This window comes from Poecile atricapillus, chromosome 3 (assembly GCF_030490865.1).
Source record: "Poecile atricapillus isolate bPoeAtr1 chromosome 3, bPoeAtr1.hap1, whole genome shotgun sequence".
NCBI classification, from domain to species: Eukaryota; Metazoa; Chordata; class Aves; order Passeriformes; family Paridae; genus Poecile; species Poecile atricapillus.
In genome coordinates, this window is record NC_081251.1 from 63,634,139 (window position 1) to 63,657,186 (window position 23,048).

The 23,048-nt window shown below is 37.2% G+C and overlaps 1 long non-coding RNA gene across 1 annotated transcript; it reads left to right on the forward strand.

Annotated features, from left to right (window-relative positions):
• The first annotated feature begins 5,066 nt into the window (after positions 1 to 5,066).
• LOC131578164 (uncharacterized) lies at positions 5,067 to 16,631 on the forward strand. The gene is made up of 4 exons (XR_009277393.1): positions 5,067 to 5,310; positions 5,870 to 5,959; positions 14,693 to 14,732; positions 14,823 to 16,631. It is a non-coding gene; the product is annotated as an uncharacterized LOC131578164 (long non-coding RNA).
• The last annotated feature ends 6,417 nt before the right edge of the window (positions 16,632 to 23,048 follow it).

Genomic DNA, 23,048 nt, shown 5'->3' on the forward strand with positions numbered 1-23,048 from the left:
GAAGGACTGCAATGAAAGATAAAAAGTTCTGGTCTTTGCCCTTGCTTCTTATTTCCTCGTATTCCAAAACTTTGTGAAGAAACACTGAAGCGATGACAAGGAAAATATTTATTCCTCTTGCTGCATTGTGGGGGGGAGAGGAGGGGAACGTGCAGGAGGAAAACAGGACTATAAGTAATGGAAGGTGCTTTGTAAGGCAAACCTGTAAGCTAGATATGAGTGGATGTTGCAGAAATTTATCAACAATGTTTGTTTGACAAATGTTTTCTTTGACAAGTATCACATTTTATGAGCAGCCTAAAAAGTTGATTGAATACCAGACTAACTGATTTATCAAACACATTTTTTGATGAAAGATGACAATTTATTGACTAATGGTTGGCCTTTGCTAATCAGACCTCAAAGTCCTCAGTCAAGAAAAACTCTCCTGAGGCCAAATCCTGAAATTTTTAATTTGAACAAGACATTGCTCCACACCAGAGTACACAGTTGTTCACTGCAGTCAAGATGGTGCAATTCACCTAGTAAAAAATGCACAGAAGATGAATATATGCACTTGAGATTCTGATTTGTTTTGGGTTTTGGGTGTTTTTTTGGTTTGAAGAATGCATTTCAATGGCTGTTATTAATAAACGGCATTTTTCTCCCAAATATCTCCAACATTTTCTCTCCCTATCCAATTGCAGATATTTGTACGAAGCATTGTTAAACTGTATGAAAGTACCAGTCTTGAGAAGAGTGACCATCATCAAACACTTGGTCTCCACTGGCACACAGGAGCAGCTTACACGTGGAAAAAGACTCAGGAGAGCAGCAGATCCACCCAGAACCATAAGAGCTGTAGCTAGAGTTATCATCAAAGCAATTCATTATTTTAAATATGCCTTTAATCAACAGCATATTATACTTATCTCTGATAGGTATAATATACAGTCCAGCTTTTCATGCTCCTGGTGTTATCACTGACCTTTGCAGACAATCTCATACTAGTTCTGGTCAGCATTCCATGGTAGTCATGTAGAATTTGCAGCATGAAACAGAAATTTCCTTCTATTGCTAATTTTCACTTGATATGGTCAAGTATAAGGGCATGAGGGTTGTGTGTGCTCATATGGATCTAGGAAGGTGGGAATTGGATGGGATGCTGGGAACTGAAATCCCAATGTAATATTTCATAAGCTCAAAGAGTAGAAGATATTTTATAATTAATTTTGGCTTGTATTTTGCCACTGTACCACCCCATCACTGTACTGACCTCTCTACCCTCATTTTATTTTAATGAGCAATGCTAATTTTCGACAGCTGTAAGGAAAATGCGCTGTATGAAACCAAGGGGTGTTATCATGTGAAAATATAACCAAATTAGGAATTATTGTAATAGCTGCCACTGCCTAATGTTCAGAAGAAATCTTGCTTTGATGTCTAAACCAGAAATAATATAATGTTTTACTGACTACTTCTATCTAAACAGAATCATACACTGAATGTATTTGCATTTAGAGTTGAACCCTTCTTCACTCAAATTACTGCTGAGAAACAGGATTTATATTGTATATATTTGATTGCATCTGTACACTAACACTTTAGATTGCTTGCTTCTGTCAGGACTGCATTTCTCCTGTGTGTGAATGACTCAGTTTAGCTTTTCTGTATCACTACCACGTGGTGATATACTGTTACCAGAGAGGTGTGCAAGGCGAACAGGCATTCTATACAATTAGATTTTCACTGAGGATTATTCACTTCTCATGTGTGACTGCTTTCTTCCCTGCCTAAACTTTATAACCATTGCAGGAGGCCAGATGAAGAAGCCAGACTTAGAAGAGAACTACTGATGTTAATTGCCGTTAACAAGAGTGTTCTGCCTTAAACAACTCCTGCTTTAAAACACGCCATCAGAAACATCTAATTAAATGTCAATCAGAGAATAGAAGCAAAAGAAGTGCCCAGCTGGAGATATTTTGGACTTGATGGAATCTGGAAGAAGGTCCCTCTAGCTTGAACAGTGTGCCCAAACTGACCAGAATGAAAGTTCTATATGGACTATATTAAAAGCAAGGCTAAGTGAGATTTTGGTTCTTAGGCTAGGATATCCTCTTTACTCACATTTTCTGTCCAATCCTCATTCTTTTCTCCTTTCTATGATTCTGTCTTTAAACTCTCCACTATAAGACATTTGCGGGAAGGGAACAATGCAGACCTGGCAGAGTCTCTCTGTGCTTCTGCACCGGTTGATGTCTACTACCTGAGACAAGGTGAGATAAGCACCAGGAATTGCTAGAACCATCTGAATTTCTCTTATTAGGCTTCCTGCTCAGAGGGACGCCTAACTCACATACCTGCACTGTGATTGATATAATTGTACATTTAAAAAACAATTGTATATTAAGAAAAACCCAAACATTGATGTATAAATAAGTTATAAGTCAAATTCACTATAGGTGTTTTTGTTGTAAAATGAATATGTAAGTAAAATAGCTTTGATATAGGTATAGATAGAGTATTTTTAATAACAAATTTAACTTTCATTAACAAATTCACTCGTGCAAATATCCAAACAAAGACATCTAATACAGTAATGGAAACTACCAGAACTTTTCTGATGGCCAAAAATGTCCAGAATACACCCTACATTCTTTGGGACTTCTAAGTAAATGCTGCACCATTCCAGCCATGGGCTGAATTTCACTGTGTATGTATTTGTGTCACGTTTTCTTATTTTTATAGAGTTTGAATTAATCCTTCACCAGAAAAAAATATGACATATTTTGACACTGAAAGCAGAGTGGATGAAAGGAAGAAAAAAAAAAATTAATATCAGGGAAAAAGACCAAGTTAAAACACCGATTTTCGAAGTCTGCGATCGTGACCAAAATTTTTACTGGAAATTAAGGCATGCTATTAATATGATTCCTCATGACACTACAAAAGGAGTCTTGCAGTATGACAATTCAGGTAAAGAAGCTAACTTTAGCACTCTTCAAGAAGTAGTAAAGCAGTGAAAACAGAATCTGTGTATAAGCATTAAAGCTTTTCCAAGTTTCAAAGGGATTCAGTGAGGTAAAAGGAAAAGTAAAATAGGTAGTCTGCAAAACTGAGAACATTCTAAGCTTGGAATATTATCAAATAAAAAAGCATCCATTTTTAATGCTAAATATAGGCTAAAATACTCATGACAAAGTATTGGCATTGCCAACATTTTTCCATTTCAATATATTTTTGTTTAATACTTGTGATTCTAATCATAAAGGAGAGATTAAAAGCATTATGTGGGTTGTCTTGTTTACCAATACTTTGAAAATCAAAATACTGTAACTAGTACATCTTACATTAGAATGCTAATTAAAAATATCATAAGCATGGGCTGCCAAGAAAATCTTGAAAGAAAAATTGAGCTCTTTTCCATGGGAACAACTTTGAAATTTTTTAAGGTTTTGCTGAACTGTTTTGTTGATCTGTTAATAACATCACAATTATGGAACATAAAAAGTATCAAGAATGAACAATTCACTGGACTCATTCTGTTGTAATGAACCATCACATTCTAAGCATATTTTGCTTCTATAGTATAGAAGGCTGCAATCTGAGTGTTTTAAAGCAAGTACTTGGATAATATGTAAAGTGTGTCTTAATGGACACATTATTTTATTACCTTGTATTGGGGCATTACCATCACACATTAGAACCTGTCCATTGCTCAAGAAGCCTCTTGAGCAGTCAAGAGAATTTTTATACTTCTGAACATGCGCCCTGTGTCCAGCTGCACATAGCAGGAAAGGTGGCATGGTCACTTCAGGTTGGTCACTGGCCAGTAAATGGGGATGCTGAGCTCCTTTCTCTGTTGCAGTGACCATTAACTTGGGCCCAGATCAAAATCCACATCCTCTCCGATACGAATAATGAGAACACCTAACTTCTCACAATTTACTCAGTGCTCAGTTTGTTGCACTACATAATCAAGCCACAAGCAAGTGGCTCCTGATTATTTGCCCTGTCACACTGGCAAGCCCTCCTTAGTCTGTCTGCTCTTTGCAAGCTTGTGCTCACTGATCCTGGACTAGCCCTGCACAAAACGTGGTTTCTAGAGCACTGTGTGCTTTGGGTGACATTTTCAGAAGTACAAGAGGAGCTTTTGTGTTGCGTTGTGTACATATCGGAAGGTCAACACCAAATGCAGCAAAGCTGTATTGCCTCCCTGAATAGATAAACACCATCCCCATTATCAAATAAAGAGATCTTGGCTCTGAAGTGCCTAAGTCACTTTTAAAAAATCAGATTCTTTTGTAAAATGTAACTTGTTTGACCACTAAGCTCCTGAGAGAAGTCAGCTGCCTCATATACACAGAAACTTTGACAGAATCAGTAACACAGAGAAAGTATGCCTTCAGCCAGCTGTCTCCTTCCTTCTGTATTTAAAATGCAGCTTCCTACAGGAGCAGGGAAAGATCAGGAATCTGCATCTCACTTCATTTACCCTCAGACACGGAAATACAAGGCGATATTTTGAGAAGCAGCATGAAAAAAATCCATCACAAAAGATAAAAGACTATGGTTTCAAAACCCGCCTGTTTCCTCAGAGAGAGAGGGGGCCTTTGTGATGGAAGCTCTCAGTTGTTGAGGAGAAAGCACACAGCACGTATGTGTAAACATATCCCACATAGCCTGTGACGCACTGATTCCCTTCTAAACATAGAGCATGTTATCAGCGCTGCTGTGCGTATCGGCAGCCGAGAGGCTGCTCAACACCATGTTTATCTAATGGGCCATAATAGACAGAGCGGCCCAGCACAATACACAGTGAGATGTGCAAGTATGTTCTGAGCTAGTACAAGTCCTTTTTTCTCTTTTCCAAATGGGGAAAGGAGGGGGTGAGCGCATTACACAAGACAGATCACACGGCTGTCCAGCAGCCACTGAACCATAGCATAAAGGCCTTGTTTAGATAAATAATGACTCCTTTACTTTATTCTTAGAACTGGAAGTCTCTAGAACTGAAACATAATGTCCCATAACTGCTTCTGGCATCTGTTTTTCAGGGAGAGGATTGGGCCATTTATAAGGGGATCCATTTTCACAAAGGTTTGCACTGTTGCGGAGAGAATTCATCTCTTCCCCTCAATAGATCACATCCACTTAAAAAGGGCAGCAAGGCAATGAACTAACAGTTTCAACACAGTGTTTTGGAAATTAACCAGGCAATCAAATCATGTGCCTTCCTCAAGCCTCTTCTAATCATCCTACAAAGCGTCCCAGGAAGAATATACCAAGCAAAGGAAAAACCAGCATCATCTGAACAGTTTGGATGTGAAGGTATTTCCTTCCCCATTGTTTTGGGAAGGGGGATGAGTATGGGGGGGGGGGTGAGTGTTATTACTATTTTGCTGATTTTAACTTTATAATCAAGAACTCTTTCAGAACTCAGCTTAATGGTTTGCTTAGTTCTGGAAATTAGAATAATGAAGCTGACGTACTTCCATGTACATGCAAAGGTTTAAGATTTCATCATAAATTATCTGAAGCTGTTCAGAGAAGACTTCACTACTCTTAAGACAGCCACAGCAGCCTGAAAGGAGATGCTTTCCCTCATCTCAGGAGGTGAATACAAGAAAGAAAGACCAGAGTAAATAATGATGGTTTACTCCTGAATCCTTTCTTTTTTTCTGCTGAGAAACTGCTTTTGTGAAACACCTGCACTGTGAATAGTTTATTCATCAATTTATTCCTTTTTCTGTAGTTGTGACTTACTAGAAAATGGCTTATGAACTCTCTTAAATCTATTATATATTTGACATTTATTCTAGTTCAAAAACCATGTTAGTCTGTGGTTAGTTGATAACATGATCATGACGGGGCTTACTATTCATTTCAGAGAGCATGCAAGTGCTGACTACATCTCGGAGGTACCTAACTTCACAACCAAGTGAAGCTCACTTCAGTGTTTGACAAATTCACTCCATTGGTAAGTAGGCAGTAGGTAAGGATCCTGCTCAAACACACATGCAACAGATGTGGGAGTGTGGAAGAGGGAGCAAGAGGGGGTGGAGAGGCAGGGAGAGCCTCTGTGTGAGGTAACAACCAAGTAACAACTTGATGTCTGGAGGATTCTTTTGGAGAACAGAGGAGAAGCCCAGGAAGCATGACTAAAAGCCTTGTTATGTGGGAATATGTCCAGATGAAGAGAAAAGGATCAGTAGGATGACCTATTTTGAGTGTCTGGCTTTCTTTGCACTTCTGGGAAATTTATGACTGCAGAAAGTATGGAGGCAAAGAGTAGCTTAATTGACAGGCTAACACTGATGGATGCGATATTCCAGGGAGACCTCTGCCTAGGCAGGAGAGTGAGCAAATCTTTAAACTGACTGCACAAGTGCTTCTAAAATTTTTGGCTTGTTTTTCATCTTTATAATGCTGTAAATTTTAGAATGAACTTTAAAGGGTAACCACTAGACATTACTTGATCTACCTGCTTCACAGACAATTTAACTAAGACTCAGGAAAGCAAGAGGGTCTACTCCTGTTGTGAAAGATTGGCAGGAGCATAACAAAGTGAAGGTCACATAGGAATTCTATTTCAAGTATTTTAGAAATAAAACCACATAGTGACACCAAGCCATTCAGGAGAATGTAATTATCGACTCTGATTTGGAGAATACTTGTGACAAACCAGTCAGTGTTGCAAGTGGTGGCCTCAGATAAGAAAAGAAGCCTGTAAAATTCAAACTTCAGCAGAAACCCTAAGACGAGTCACATCTAGGGTTAAAACTGAAACAAAAGCCTACATTACATTAAGATTCTTCATTAAGATAAACAACAAAGACACACACAAACATACATGCACACTAACAGAGTCACAGTTGCTATTGCCTCCTACTAGGAACAGTTCAGTCTTTTCCTGATGATTTTATATACCCACCCTCTGGGGATACAGCTGACTGCTAGCAATTACCCTTGATACACCAGCAGGTATTTCCTGAGGGGAAATGACTATCCTAATAGCTAGTGGCTGGTAAGCCTCCAGCTGACTGAGGCAGTTTTAACTCCTGACAAACTGGGTCCTGTCCATTCACCTTGTCACAAGTACTTTATTGCCTTCTTTGCAGAGAACTCAATGTTCCTAGAAAAATTTTAAATTTTTTAATTTACACCCATAATATTTTATGGGAGCAAAACTTTGCATCTTTCATTTCCACTTGCTTCTGGTTGCCAGGCAGTAGAGCAGAAATCTGGAACAGATCACAGCATGCCTCAGGTTCCCCAGATATCTCCACTACTTAGCAAGCACAAGGGTGTGTAGGTCTCTGAGGATGAAGCATCACAACTGGTGAGCAAGACTTTCCACAAGAGTGAGAGCAAGTAACAGAATCCACAATCCTTCCCAGGGCTGCATTTTCAAAGGCAGGTGGGACAGAGTCCTTGCCTTTCTGCCACGCTGAGGTGCACGTAGCTGCCCCACTGCCAGCTTTGCCATGCTCCTGTGGCACAGCCTCCTCAGCACACACTGTACACCTACCTCGGGAGCCTGCTATGCCCAGGAACAGCAGGCAAGATAAGGTCAACCACGTTGTGTAGCTGTTCTCCGTCGTCCGGGCAGCAAGGGGCAGATCCCACATGAATTGAGGTTCCCAGTGAAACCCAAGGTTAGCCTCTCACCCAGGAATTTAAATTACAAGATTGATTCTCAGTGAGATTATTATCCACAATTGCAAATTTTAATCAATGGCAACAACAATATTTTAATAAAGGGAGAAGGGGAAACCAAGTAAAACAATATCCACCCCCTAAGCCATGAGGTATGACAATCTCACAGCCAGCTTTGCAAAGCTGCACCAGCCAGTTTCTTCCCCATTCCTGTGGTAACATTTCCTTCCCATTTTGAGACTTTCAAGTTTTCCCACATAATAAGATCAGTTCAAGCTAGTACTACTCTTCTGTCTTCCTCTTTCCCACCGGCTCTCTGGTTGTCGTGTCAGTTAACTGCTGAAGTTTCTGGTTTTTTTCCTCTAAATAAAAATACATCTAGCACTAAGAGATCTATCAATCATCTTGCCTAAGCAAGACTCTTAAACAGGTTTTCATATTTCACAAATTAGCAGGAGCCACTTTAATAGTATTTTCACTTCTAGCTCTCACATACTTACCGACTAAGCCATTGCCTTACTCTAGTAGCCTTACTCTGCCTAGGAATATTGAACAATAACAGTCTAATACACACTTTCTGACATTATTCCCAAAACAAACTATTTTCCAACTCATAACATGCCCTTCCTTTTCTCAGAAGTGGTTCTCAGGCAGAGCAAACTACATGTATAAAGCTAAAGCAGCCACCTCTCACACCAGCCCTTTTGATCCTATCTATTCTCCTTGGCAGACACCGACAGGAAGCCCCTCCCGTGGGGACATATTCCTGGTGGGAGGGAGTGCATCACTTTTTAAGTCAGTCTTCTAGTTTTTCCAAGGTGTTGTCTGTGAAACAGTCAGATGTAAAACATCACTCATGTTAGTAGGGTATTGATAAATCCCATTGAGTTCAGTAAGACTTCTGCTACTCAAGTGCTTTGGCAGTTCTGGAAACTCCACTGCTAAACTTCTCAGGGTGAACACGAATCTAAAGAAAAGCTGCTCATCAGCTCAAACCCTGCTTTGGCATGTCTGGGTCAGCTTTGGAATTTGTAAAAATTAGATCCAACTCATTAATAAAAAAAAACAAAATAAAAACTTCTTCCATTTAGTCCTCTCTTGATGAGATAAACAAGCCTTAAGTCTCCTACTTAAATACTTTTCCTCACTATAATATACATACACACATACGTGAGCATACATATCTGTATATACATATATAATGCACACATACATGCATATATAATAGGAGCATATATAAAAAGCATGAATAAAACAAACCAAGTTCAAAGGTTTTGAAAATTCACATCCACCTAGATACAGTATAGTATAGATAAACCCAAGGTATTATGTATATGGCTTTTGGCACCCACTATTAGTTAGTAATAGTAGAATAAATTATTTAACAATAAATAGGGACTAAGTATATTTTGTAGGATTTTGTTGGATTTTGCTTTTTACTTTAGATCAACTTTAGTCTGCTACTAGCTGGATTTGTTTACTTTAAAATGTTTCTGAATGCTTTGATAGAGACAAGTGTTCTAATATTATTGCCAAATTTTTGCCAGATTGAAAATGTGCATGGCTTATTTTTCTTCTAAGACTGCACAAGAACACTATGTTTCAGGTCTCAGTTTCCAAATCCTTCAAGTTCTCACTGATACCTTTTTTAGGAAATTGTGGTTCCTACATGGACAAAGCACAGATCATGACCTTACTGTGCAAAATTTCACTAGTTTGCACAACCTCCTTAGTATGTGGCTCTGAATAAATTGGTACTATATCCCTGCCTCCAACATAGTTTAGAATTGTAGCTCTAATAAAGACATCGACGCATACCAGAGTTTCCAAATATTTGCTCAAAAGGGAGCCAGAGAAGCAAAGTCTACAGCTAGGAAGTGCAATGCATTTTACAATTATCCATCCTTATTTGGGAAAAGACTACCAGCTACTAAAAAAGAGCAATCTTCAATGGACTGCATGACTTGAGTGCACCATAAGGTTTCTACATGACTCAAACTGTCCATGTTTGTATTTCTGTGTCAGCATTAGAAGCACAGTTCAGCTCTCAGAACCTCACAAGCCAGAGCATATAGGTGACCCAAGGGAGTGCATGACAGGAAAGGAAACCAAAAAAAGTGGCTGACACTAACAGGCAAAGCTGTGGCAACTTTTTTATTTGCTTTAAGTAGAAGAATATAGAAACAGAAAAACATTTGACTTTGGAGAGAGTAGGATGAAAACCAAGGTACGCTTTTGTACTTACTGTAGTTTTGACCACACTGGTCACTCCCTTTGGGCCATTTCTTGCTGAAAAAGGAGATTCCTGTGACTACGCAAGTTTTTGAGGAGAACAATTTCAATTTCTAAGTCATATCTCCACACTCCTTGATTTGGCTTGACAGCAGTGTAGATCTTCCCTGGCCACCCAGGAAGAATTTTCCTTCATGATTCCAGGTAATTGGTTTTTTGCTCTCTTCTTGCAGCATCAACCCAGTGCTGTGCTGGCAAGTACTGAGCCAGTCTAACATTTTTTCTAAAGTTCTGTGCAAAGGTTGTGGGATGCACACCAAGCTTACCAGATTGATTTAACATGAATATTTATAGGATATTTAGATTATACTCAGCTTAATGTCTGGAAGCAGACCCCAGCTGTATTTTCTAAAAGTGCCAGCAAACATTTCTCATTGGTCTCCAAGAGTAATCTGAAGAGAGGAAAAGAAAAAACAACACCAACAAAAAAACCCAACCAAGAACTAAAGCAACCTCTGCACTCTTCATTCATAATTAAAGTCTTCCTGATTTTAACTCCAGACTGGATTTATGCTGTCCGCCCCTAAGACCTGCACTGAAGGAAACCTCTTTGGACTGTTGTAGTGCCTCTAACCACCTCTAATAATACTTTAGACTTCAGAAAAATTATTCCTTATAGAATTCAATTGTTAGTATCCATGAAGCATGTGTTAGCCTTTTACACGAAGCTAAGCAAAAATATGATGATACTTTTACAAAGGAAAGGAAATTCACTCTCAGGAAAAAGCAGCTGATGTCTGACCATGGTAATTTAAACATCGTTCTGGTGTTTTGGGCAACCATCTATCAAAACACAACTAACATATACCATAATTAGAAACAAGACAATGAGAGAGAGAAGGTAATACTTAATGAAAATGAAAACATATGATGGAGATTGATCTCTGAAGAGAGAAGGAAGGGATTTTAAATAATCTGTGTTTGTGTACACAGAAAACAAAAGAATTAAAAACACGATTACTGGCAGCAGAAAGAGTAAATACCAAAAGATCTGTAACAGACAGGCTTGGTCAGAAGAAAAGTGGCTAATGTCCACATGCAGCTGGCATTCAGCAGTGAGTGCAAGTGATACATTTATTATAATCGGCAGACAACCAAATGAATATAAATTGTAGAGGGGGAGAGGAAATAAAGAGGAAAAAGAAGAAAAGTGGTTTGCTTTTGTTGCAAACCATGACACTGGGCAAATAATGGAAAGGGAAGATAATTTCTTAAGAGACAGAGCAAAGACTGAGAGAAAGATCAGTAACATGAATAAAAAGTTAAAAAAGACACAAATGTAAAATTAAGTCTGCACAGTTATTCCTTGAAAAGAAAGGGATTACCATCATCAGAATTCTACAACTCCTTTCAACTTTATCCCTCTCTGTGAGGTTAGAGTTTTTAAGCTGCAATGCATTTCTTAATGACTGGATCATATTCTAAAGTTCAGAGTTACACATAGCAGAGGAAATATTTATTTCTCCAACAGTCTAAGGTTCACTGCCTCTTAGTGAAGACTTTTTATGTCAAATGACACCTTTCAAATCTCCTTCTTAATGAAATGCAAAAACAGCAAAAAGGAAACAAAAGAGAATGGAATTTTTCTCTGACTTGTTCAGAAATGGTCCATCTTTTATATTCAAGTTTTAAATAATAACATAAAAATCATACTGGGACAGAAACTACACCAAAAGAATTCAAGGTAAGACTCATTTCAGCAAGGTATGACTATTTTATAATAGTGGTGAGACCATAATAACAAGAACTACAATTGGAACTAGTTATTACTGACTACTTTGTCTGAAAAAAATAAAGATTTGAATTTCCTAAGTACAGGCAAAAGTAGTATCTATTTCTGGACATGGCAAAAGATAACAATTTCCCAATACCATGGGAAAGAAAAGACCAATGGAGAAGCCATGTTGAATTTAACCTTGTTTTGAACACAGCCTGGCTCTGATATGATAGATACCCTGCCCCCCAGGGTGGAAAATCTCATTTATTTCTGCCCAAACGTAAGTCAGGACAAGGATCCCCAACCAGTTAGAGGCTTTAGGCTGCTCTGAGTAGTGGTTCCATACTATTTCTTCCCTCCCACTGCCTCCTCCAACCCCCACCCCAAGGATGCTCATGTGATGAGGTAACTTCATCCTTCACCTTGTTTTCTTCATTCAGAGAAAATATCAGTTTCTCAGAAAAAGTTCTCACTTTCCTTTATTTTTCTTCTCTTTTTCCTTCTCTTTCTCTCTTTATTCCTCCCCCCCACCTTTTTTCATATCCTTTGTTGCTGCTGTGGCCTTTTGCTAACTGACCTTAAATAAACTTCTGATTCCCATGACCCACTACATGACCAAAAATGCAAAGAATATTAAAATATTTTCCACAATATAAGCATATTATAAATAACATTTTCTTTTCATAGGATCTACCACCACAAAAAAAAAAAGAAAAAGAAAAAGAAAAAGAAAAAGAAAAAGAAAAAGAAAAAGAAAAAGAAAAAGAAAGAAAAAGAAAAAGAAAAAGAAAAAGAAAAAGAAAAAGAAAAAGAAAAAGAAAAAGAAAAAGAAAAAGAAAAAGAAAAAGAAAAAGAAAAAGAAAAAGAAAAAGAAAAAGAAAAAGAAAAAGAAAAAGAAAAAGAAAAAGAAAAGGAAAAAGAAAAAGAAAAAGAAAAAGAAAAAAAAGAAAAAGAAAAAAGACAGGAAATCTAGCAGGAGATCTAGAAATGCCAGTAGGGACTCTTGGGAAAGGACAAAGCTGTTGGCCCAAATTGAAAAGAGTGGTCCATAGATCAGACACTTGTAGCCAGGCTTTGTCCCCTCCAGACAGTCATCCTAGCTACAATCACCCAAGAGTTTCAAGAGTCCATTCCACAGTACTCAGTTCTACAAAGTCCCGAGGGTCCAGAAACACTAAGGAATGAATATGAACACATGGCGTAATTAGAGGAGGAAAATGTGTTACTCTTCCTCTGCACTGGAATGAAAGAGGTCGTTCATTGCAGAGGAAAGATTTACAAAGTATAACATCACAAAGCCACATCCAACAACTTCATCTCTCCTTATGAACAGTAGTTGAATGATTTTCTAAACATTTTTCAAACCATCACATTCCTTCTTCAATCATTATCTTCTATTAATATCTTTATCTTTGGCTTCATTCTTTCCCCATTCATTTTAAAATTATCTTTCCTTCTTTCTTTATTTTTTTAATACATAACCGACTTTCCTGCAAGAACTATCAGTGATTTTCATCCTTTAGCCAGCTGAAGCTCTGAGAATACCATTCAAATATTTTGCTTTCCCAGAACTAAAAGCTTGAGAACTCAATGATATTGTGATAGACAAATCATTTAAAATGAAAATAATAGTGCACCCAGAGCTTTTTGTTCTGCTTAAATGAATCAGAACCAATCTTTCACTTTTGAAACTATGCAGGGAGTAATTCCTTCTTTATACATGTTCACATTACCTCTTAACATGCTTAGTGACACAAGACAAATGCTCCACAGGAACATCTAGAGTCAAGGGCTGTATCTTTCCAAGAAAAAGGGGTGAAATATGACAGAATTCTCATTAAATACTTTTGAATTTGTCTCAGGATATTTGTAGCTTTCCATACATATGAACAGCCAATATTTGGATACATTTCAGCTGTAAACCCAAACCTTTGATTAGATAATTGAGTATATCAAATTGTCCACCCATGACCAAAACAGAATTCTCCTTATTCTGCTCAATTTGTAAATCTTGTCTGTCATTAAAGATGGCACATTAACATGATGCTTCATAAAGCATATCAGAAATCTTACATCTGCAACATCAGAGCAGAGAGAAGCACAATGCAACATTATCACAGCTACACCTGATAAATAAGACACACACAAGAAATGGATTTAAAAAAAAAAAAAAGTAGTGATACAACTAATGCATGAAATCAAACACAACATTTTATCTTTTTTATTAAAGGATATTTAAACTAAGTAAATTTGGTATACTAAGAAAATAAATCTGTCACAGTGCCCACTGCTGTTTTTTGAAATTTACATAATTGATACACAATATGAAAGGAAAAGTGCAAGGGAAATTATGTATGCAGGTAGTATACCTGGTGCAAGTTGTACTGTATCATAATATATTAATATAATAAAAAATCCAGAACATAATGAATAAACAACATTCAGATGGTTGCATTAAGTGTCTGGATCCACCATGTTTCCAGTTCACTCTGCTAAGCCCATGTGTGCTCTGACTGAAATTACAAGTTGTCTTGCAAAATAATTGAAACTCATGCTATTATTTCAGTTGCAAGTGTGAATTTTAGAGCAAGGAAATTCATAGAGATGGAAAGAATCACTGTTGTAATAATTAATAAGAGTTTGAACAATTCAGATTCTCAGCATAAGTATGATGATATTGGAATGTGGTTAATTTTTTTGTGGGGAGGCCATCCAATTTAATTAGGTCTTGCAGTCCTTAGACTGCTCTTTTAAATGTGAAAAGGAGCACCCTGTGTTGGTATTTTCTACAGTTTATAAAATTGATTACAGTGCAGAAAGAACCTCCCAAACACCTGGGCCAAACTGGAAACAAGAGCAACTACATTTTAAAACTAGCAAAAAAGCCAAAGGAATAGCTTCCCCAGTTATGTACTTAAGTGCGCAGAGCTAGATGGGGGAGCATGTGCCTTCACATGTGTATCTGTCACTGACACAATTCAATCAAGGAAGCAGTAAACTTGTCCCATGTGTTTTCTCTGTTAATTGCTTTCTTCCATTGTTCAGATTCCAGAGGACACTGGTCTTTACTCCCAGTAAATACAAGGTATGTCAGAGGACTTACCAAAACAAGTCTTTTTTTAAATGGTCCTTTCAGCAACTTGTGAAATTCCTCACCTTCATCTTCATTCCCCAGGGAGCAGGCTCTGAGGAAGTGGACTGGCACCAACAAATCAGTACCAACAAATCGGCTGCTTTGAAATTACAGACCATTTAACCCAGAAAACTTGAAAGACGTAATCTTTTCTTCTACTGACCTTGCGGTTCCCCCACATGAGCCTACCACCATTGTATCTGCAGTTACAGATTTTGGCTGTCACTTCCTCCTATATTTTTAACAGATGGGTTCATTCGCTAGTATGCCTTTATTTCATGCCTGCTTTTAATTTTCCTCTTTCCCCATCCTCAAAGCACCAAATTGATATGAAATGTTTTCCCTCTCAGAGACACGTCACCCTCCACAGCCCTGCAGAGGCCGAGGAGGCTGAGACCTCACTCTACCACCATGAGGAGCGTGTCAGCTGCTCTGCACCAGGGAAGGAAGAGCCTTCTGTGAAATACAAAAAATCCTTCCCAGGGGACAGTTACAAGAACAATCCATTGATTTGGTTTTATACTCACAAAAGTGTCAGCTGTTATTTTTTAAGATTTAAATATCTTTCCAAATGATTGACAAATTAAATGCACCTCGCTGAATAGGAGGGCCACCCTAACATTCAAAGTACAGGATTTTACTTGCAGGTAGAGGAAAACAAATATCGAGGGTTATAAAATCTTCATTAACTAAGTACTTTCAGGAGAGCCAAAGAAGTAAAACTTGGGCAACTATTAGCAATCTGACAAGACGCTGTTTATTTAGGTCAGGTCTTCAGAGTGTCTGTTAGCCCTGTAATGATTTGTTAATATCTGTAATTTTCCTTAAGGCTAAACAAATGAGGAAGCCATCTTGTTTTCCACCTCATTGGACCTAGCATGCTCCAGCAGATTGCCATGGCAACCAGAGCGAGTGTGCCCGATGTGAAGGGAACGGTCTAGGCCTCATTTCCTAAAAGCATGTTCCTACTGAGGTTGACTCACCAATTAAAAGACTTTTCTGTCCTCTGGGGTTTCAGGGATGTAAATAGAGACGTGAAGCCTGGCTGATCAGCTGCTTTACCTGGGCTAGCTACTTTTACCAATTGCCTAAATATAGAACAAATATCCAGCAAATAGGGAAAGAAGTATTTCTGGAATTTCATCAAGGACTGTATTAATCCTAAAAATAAATAAACAAATAAATAATTAAAAAAAAAAAAACAACAATAAAACAAAAAAAATACAAATGGTTGTTTTGAAGAGTGCATGGAGACAGTTCTTGTGATTTTGTGATAAACGAGTAAACAGCTTGAACAAGGGGGTGTTCTCCAAACCTTGGAAGATGCTCATAGTGCATCTTTTACAACATCAACAATAACATGTTTTGTCATCAGCCCTCTGTCAGCGTGTCTGAGTCACACACATTTGGTATAAGTGAGGATTAATTATAGATCTAATAAAAAAAAAAAAAAGATGTGAGACTGTGGGATGACTGTTCCAACATAGCTTTTAGGCGTCATTCATTTTCTTATGATCAGCTGCTCACAAGTAGCTTTTATTAAACAGAAGTAAATTTTATAAAGAATGGATAGCTTTATAGTACCATCAATTAATGAATTGTCTCATCATGATATCAGTTTGCTTAGCACAAAATTGTGGCTGCCGCTGATGCAAACAAAACAAATTCTATAATAGTTTTTCCTATTTTGCTATATTGAGACTGATTTAGAAGATAGAATAAATTGAGAAATATGATAGAACTGCAAATATTAACAATAAAATAACACTTTGATGAAATAATTTATTTAGTAGGTTGTCATTGTCAAAATGTAGATCAAGTACTGAATGAAGGAGTAACACTGCACATTGGACTCGGTATCAGATCTGATTTAACACATTTACAGTTGATCATGTAATCATCTTACTGGAAAACATCCATCACAAAACTCTAAAGGCCTTCAAACCCTTCAGAGATGTGGCTAGAACAGCCATCAGAGGCAGAACACTAATGAAAAATATCTCTATATAGTGCTATCCTGTTTGGATAAACACTGAACACATAATAGTTTTCAGTCAAGAGTTTCTGAACAGCAGTAAATCCAAAAGCACCTTTATAGTACCCTGTTCTCACTGAGCAAAGAAAAACCCATCATTACACATATTTAGTACATGCAGGGCATGTCCTTCTGTGTGAGATCAGTATAAGACATAGGGTGAAGTAGACAACATACAGACCTACATTTTCTACTGGACTCCAAATAAGAGACACACAGGACAAAGGTAGATCTGTCTACAGCACCAAGCCCTTATCTATAAAAGTCCCTGTTAATTTTTTTTTCCAAACGTATCTGCTACTGATTTCCTTTAGACTCTCAAATGATTTTGAGCCCTGTTTAAATACCTAGATACTTTACTGACTTGCTTCCACATTGCAGTAACTGTACTCAGAACCCCAATTCAGAAAAATAACTGCTTCTAAACTAACAACGTTAACACCCTCTCTATTACCCTCCCTAGATCATCATTCAAAATATAATTCTGTGCACTCCATCGAATAAATGTAATTCTCTGTTATTGAATCTAACTAGCTAAATATATTTTGTTTAAGAGTTATCTTGTTGATAAACTCAGTAACCGCCTGCCTTGGACAACAGAAAATTGTGGCTATGGTTTTAGCTCACTAACTAATCGGCATTACCTCTAACAGTTTCCTAGACACAGCACTGTCCAATTTGACAGTGCTCGTTTGTTTTCAATTCTTGAGGAAAAAAAGTGTTGATATAAAAAAATTTATTGAAAAGACAAAATAAAAATTCAATTTGCATGTACCTCTGCATACTGGAACTTCTCAGAAGACTTCTTGCCTTAAAGAAAAATGCCATATTTTAAGAATTATTTTAAAATACTGCATTTTAAAATGGATAGAAACAATATAGGAAATATATAGCACCACATAAACATGATCAATTCTGACTCGTAATATTAAGCTCAGTTGTGGTTGACTCACTCTCAAGAAAGATAAAGCAGAGACTGATGAATTTCAGAGTAGAAATCAAGGCAAAGTGGGATTTATATTGAATGAGAGATTTACCCAGACAGAACAAGAGTAACAGGAGACTTGATGGAGGTATACAAAATTGCTACTAGTATAGTAATAAACTGATCAATCTCTCCTTTTATTAAACTTGTCCCATCATATAACAACATAGGATTGCAAATTAAAAGGCAATAAATTCTGATTAGAAAGAGAAGTATTTACTTACAAGAGACATAGCACTGCACAAGGTCATTAAGTGAAATACTATGGACAGAGTTGAAAAAGAAGGCTAATGTTACAACTATTAATACCTTTTGTGGGCATGAAAGTCATCATAAATTAGTATTAAATTTTATGTCATGAGCTTTATAGAAAATGCAATTTTTCCTTACATACTTCTATTTGTCTACTGCCTTGGTTCTCTGACAAGGATTTTACCTCTCTGTAGCATCTACTGTCAGCTACTGCCAGCTTATTCTTTATAGATTTTAATTTTGTTTCACTGCCTACTGGTTGTAATTATCTCAGATGTATGAAAATAACATTTTATCAACTGCTTTTTATCCTTTTCCATTTGGCAAACACTGGTTTCTTGTGTGTGTTTTGAGCCAAACTGAAATCAACACATCTGTTTCAGTTTAATATCTACAGTTTATATAACAAGACCTATGCAGTAATATGCTGTCTTTACAGTGGTGTTTCCTAACCAGTGAAACCAGGCCAAAACACCTATGGCACTTTAGAATTTTCCTGATTATAGGAAATCAAGGCCTTGATAATATATCTCTGCTCAAAGATACCTTTAGTCATGCCAAACAACCTTTTTGTTTCTGCCAGCATTATCAATTGCTCAGGAAATAGTGTGCTTAGTTAATTATTGCTTTGGAGTCAGCAGATGGGGTACAAATAATCTCAGTTCAAGAGCTGCAGAAGTAATGGAAATTGTTTTCTTTTACAAATTCCCAGTGGTGAAGTATGCAATTTAAATAAGAAGGATTGGGTACTGCTTTTGGCACCCTGTGATATCATGAATAGTTGCCACTGAAACCAAGAATCCTTCAAGTGACATCCATTTGCAAACCTGCCTGAGGACACATGTGTTGAATTTGCTTTGAAGAGATGCAACAAAGCACAAAATTGAAGTCTGTTTTCAAATAATCAGCCCATAGTGATGAGTATTTGTATCCAAATACAAATTGTCATCAGTTTTTAGATGTTTCATCACTGGCTTGAAGTTAAACTAATACCACAATAAATAAACACAAAGCAAAACTTCAGATTATAGTAGCCTTATGTCAGAAGCCTAGGGGTATCCACAGGTTTTGTCCTGGTGAAGCCTGCCACTATCACCAGCCTGATCTTGTTCAGACCTTGTGGGACAGTACCTACTGATGACCACCCTGCCTCTGTGAAGGTCACTTTTGACTCCTGACTTGTCCTCCCCCTTGAAGGGAACATGTTCTTGCTGCTCCCTGACATGTCTTTCTAAAAATTTAAACATGGGGTTAATTACAGCAGTGATTTTCACTTGAGTGAAAATTTCTTTAGCCGTCACTTCTGTGTATTTACTTTGAGGCCAAACACCCACCTGGCATCTTCCAGTGTGGTTTTAATCTTTGCACCAGTTTGTGCTATTCTGAGTGCTGTACTCACCAACAGAAAGCATTTATGACAATGGTCAGTTGAAAAATAGTCCCCACAGTAAATTTCCAAAGACAATCCAAAAGTACAGATCTTTTTCTACAACCAACCCAAAATTACTCTTTCTGAAAACCCTTTTCAGTTGGTTCCTGAGACTGTGACAGGCAGCACAGAAAATAAAGTGAGAACCCCTTAACTTTAAATAGGTTCTTCGCTCAAACTCTATATTCACCCTTCCATGCAGCTCCAGAGGAGTAAAAATTGGTTTTGTATTAACTGGATAAAAATATAGCTTCTACTCTTTCTGCTGAACCTGTCTTGCTCTTGAGAAAAAAAACTTCAAAACAAATAGGTTGGAAAGAAAATACAGAAAAAAACGGTTTTATTCTGCAGCTTAGCAACCGGAAATGTCAATCAAACAATTCTGGCTTTTGGACTATTCTTCAATAATATTTTATGATGTCTATCAAGTAACTGTTTAACACAAAATATATAAAAAATATTTGAAAATAAGACCGGTTTCCTTCTTATGTCTCTTACAACTCAGACAAAAAAAAAAACCATTCTAATGATACATTCAATGTATCAAAAACCAGTTGTTTAGTGGTTTCACCTCTTATTGGATTTCTTTGTCAGAGAAGTGTTAATCTCTCATTGTGGTCATACCACAAAGATGGTACAGCTGTAACTTAAGGAGATACATAGCAATGGTAAGGTATCTACATTTACTTCATGATAATCATATCCTCTGGGCCTGCTCAAGGCAAAAGGCTACCTCACTATAACTAAAGGTTTTCAGATTCATCAGGCTCAGATCAAACTCTCAGTTGTCCACTTAAGTGATCAAGAATAATTCAGATTTTAGTTGTGGAATTGTAAAGAGAAAACTTAAGACCACTACCTTTCTAAATTCCTAGAGTTGGATTGCTACACTTAGCTGTCAGAGGTCATTGTTCACTCAGAAGTTTTATGCTAAAAAACAGTCTGCATAACTTCAGCTGTACCTTTCCCAGTCCTATATTAGGAGTTGCAAGTTCAAAGGACTCTGAGTCAACAGCATGTTGCCTCCTATTTCACCACAACACTTTGAAAAACTTACCCTTTCAATTCAATATAAAGATGGCATTTCCACAATCCATTTCCAAAGTAATGGATTTCCAGAATTAATGCTATGAACTATAGCAAATTTTGGAGCTATTTAATATTGTCTCTGTACAGTACAGAAACCTACATTTCCCTCTTTTACCAAGTTTCTCATTCTCTACCAAAGCAGCAAGTACTGTTCTCATGTTTTAGAATTGTGAGAGGTAAAATTGGGCAATAAATCCTCACATGCTGATATCTTATGTTTTAGCAGAGGAACAATTTATATTGAATAATAAGCAAAACAATTTTCAGTTGGATGACTGACAAAAGAAATCATTGTTCATTCTTGCACAATGAACCATGAAAACCAAGTCGAGGTAAGAATGAAAATAGAGTTGGTAATTTCATGCTGCAGGCAAAGCACTGGGGACTTGGAAACTATCTGAGCTCATTGTCACTAGATTTCATCGAAACTCAAGAGGTTGCTCTCATGGGGAGTTTATCTGTACATTTTTTCTTTATTTGAGTCCACACAGTTTCAACTTTACCCTTTTCCGTCTCACTGAGAGCTTCAGATCCAAATTATTTCAAAATCTCAGAGCAAACTTCACTTGAAATCATTCTTCTTATGGAACTCACCTAGGATTAGGAGTTTTTTCCACCCAAAATCATGGAGAAAATCATACAGAAAACTGATCTTAAAAGGTACAATGTGTTAAAATGAGGCATGTCTCAACAAGCATATATTAATCTAGTTTTACTTTTACAGAAGATAAATGTGGGAATTGGGCAAATAGCAAGAAGTCTTTTCTATTTCATATAGTTAGTACTTCTGACAAAGCAATTGTCATTTAAAACAGGATATGATTGAGAAGCTCTTTCCACTTGCATGATGTCCTAGACGTTGCTCATGGGAAATATGAAATTGTGATCAATTCTGTTTGAGGTTCTACATAAATCATTTATGCTTAAAGTCTTAGATACAGCTAGTTAAATAATGGCAAGGAAAAAGTGTCAATTTGCTAATCAGGAAGACTTGTAAAAGTACATTACCTGTTAGATCTACTAAAAAGGACAACAAGAACAAAGTGCAAGTCGTCTTTATTCCATTATTAAATATAAACACCTGCTGACAGATAGCTTGAATGCTGTGCACCATGTCGGGCCCCTTGTCCAAATACAAGAACTGGAAAATTTCAAGGAAGAACAGTATGGGAGATTAAATGTGTGGAATAGTTTTTTATGCAGAACAGATAATCAGACTAAGGTTTTCAGCTTGAAAAAAAACCTATGCCCAAGGAAGGATGTGACAAAAGTCTATGAAATCAATAGCATAAAAGGGTGAATAGGAACTGATTGTATTTTGGTTTTCTCTCAATGCAAGGACTCTTGCTAGAATAAAGCAAGCCATATAAACAACACAAACAATTCCATGTAATCCCAGTTCAACTACCTACATTAATATTCTGCAGTACCACTATTTCTTTTCAAAAGTACACAATTGTCTGAAAATCTATCCAGTAAGTTCAGCTACACAAATATTGTCAGGTCCTTTCTGAACCTTAGGACAGCTCGAATTAGGTGAATGCCCAGACCATGGAAGTGGGAAATGTATACAATTCATTTGGAATGGGGTTCAGCTTCAGTTCTCAGTTATGGCTTTAATTGCATGCATTTCCTACTTCCATGATGTTTCTGTAGTGTGGAAGTGAAAACTGTTTTCCAGACCACCTTAAACCTGCGTTTTTTCCAGCATGTCTTTTGGCAGACCTCATACCTATTATGACCTTCTGGTAAAATTGGGTACTAAATTAGAAACAAGCATTTTAGGAAGTTTTTTGTGTCCACTTGGGATCTGAAATTGACCCTTTGGAAATCTACCCTTGTCTTGTGCTGCCCATCAGTGGGATGCAGTCCTGTCAACAGTGTCTGATGACAATTAATATGCATCCCTGTATATTTGACCAAAGACTCTACTCTGTTACCAATACCATGAAAAATATTATGCTGACAATCTTTGCAGTGAAGCTTGATAATCAAGCCACAGCATAGTTGAAAACACATAACAAAGATACAACTGGAGGTGATACAGCTGCAACAGATATGGCTGTTTAGAATTAGGGAACATCAAATGATAAGCTGTGGTGGTATGTTGAAAATTAATGAAAGGAGATATTCTTCTCCGGAAGTACAGTTAAATCACTTATTGACATAGCACATCATGGATGCCAAAACGGATTCCCAAAAAATGTTTAATAGAGTAATCAAAGGACAAGACATCAATACCCATTAAGAACAGAGAAAATTTCCATCATCAGGGAAATACATGAACTGCAGATGCTAGAAATGCATTAACTATTACTTCTATGATTTCATTTACTATAGTATTGTCAATCACTTATGCAAAACTGTTACCCATTTTTGGCCACCTTCAGATAGCATCTTAGGTGGTTCTTTGGTTCAACCCACTGTGGCTATACTTGTGCTCTGCCCTGATACCTTCAACATTAAATTGGGCTGTCA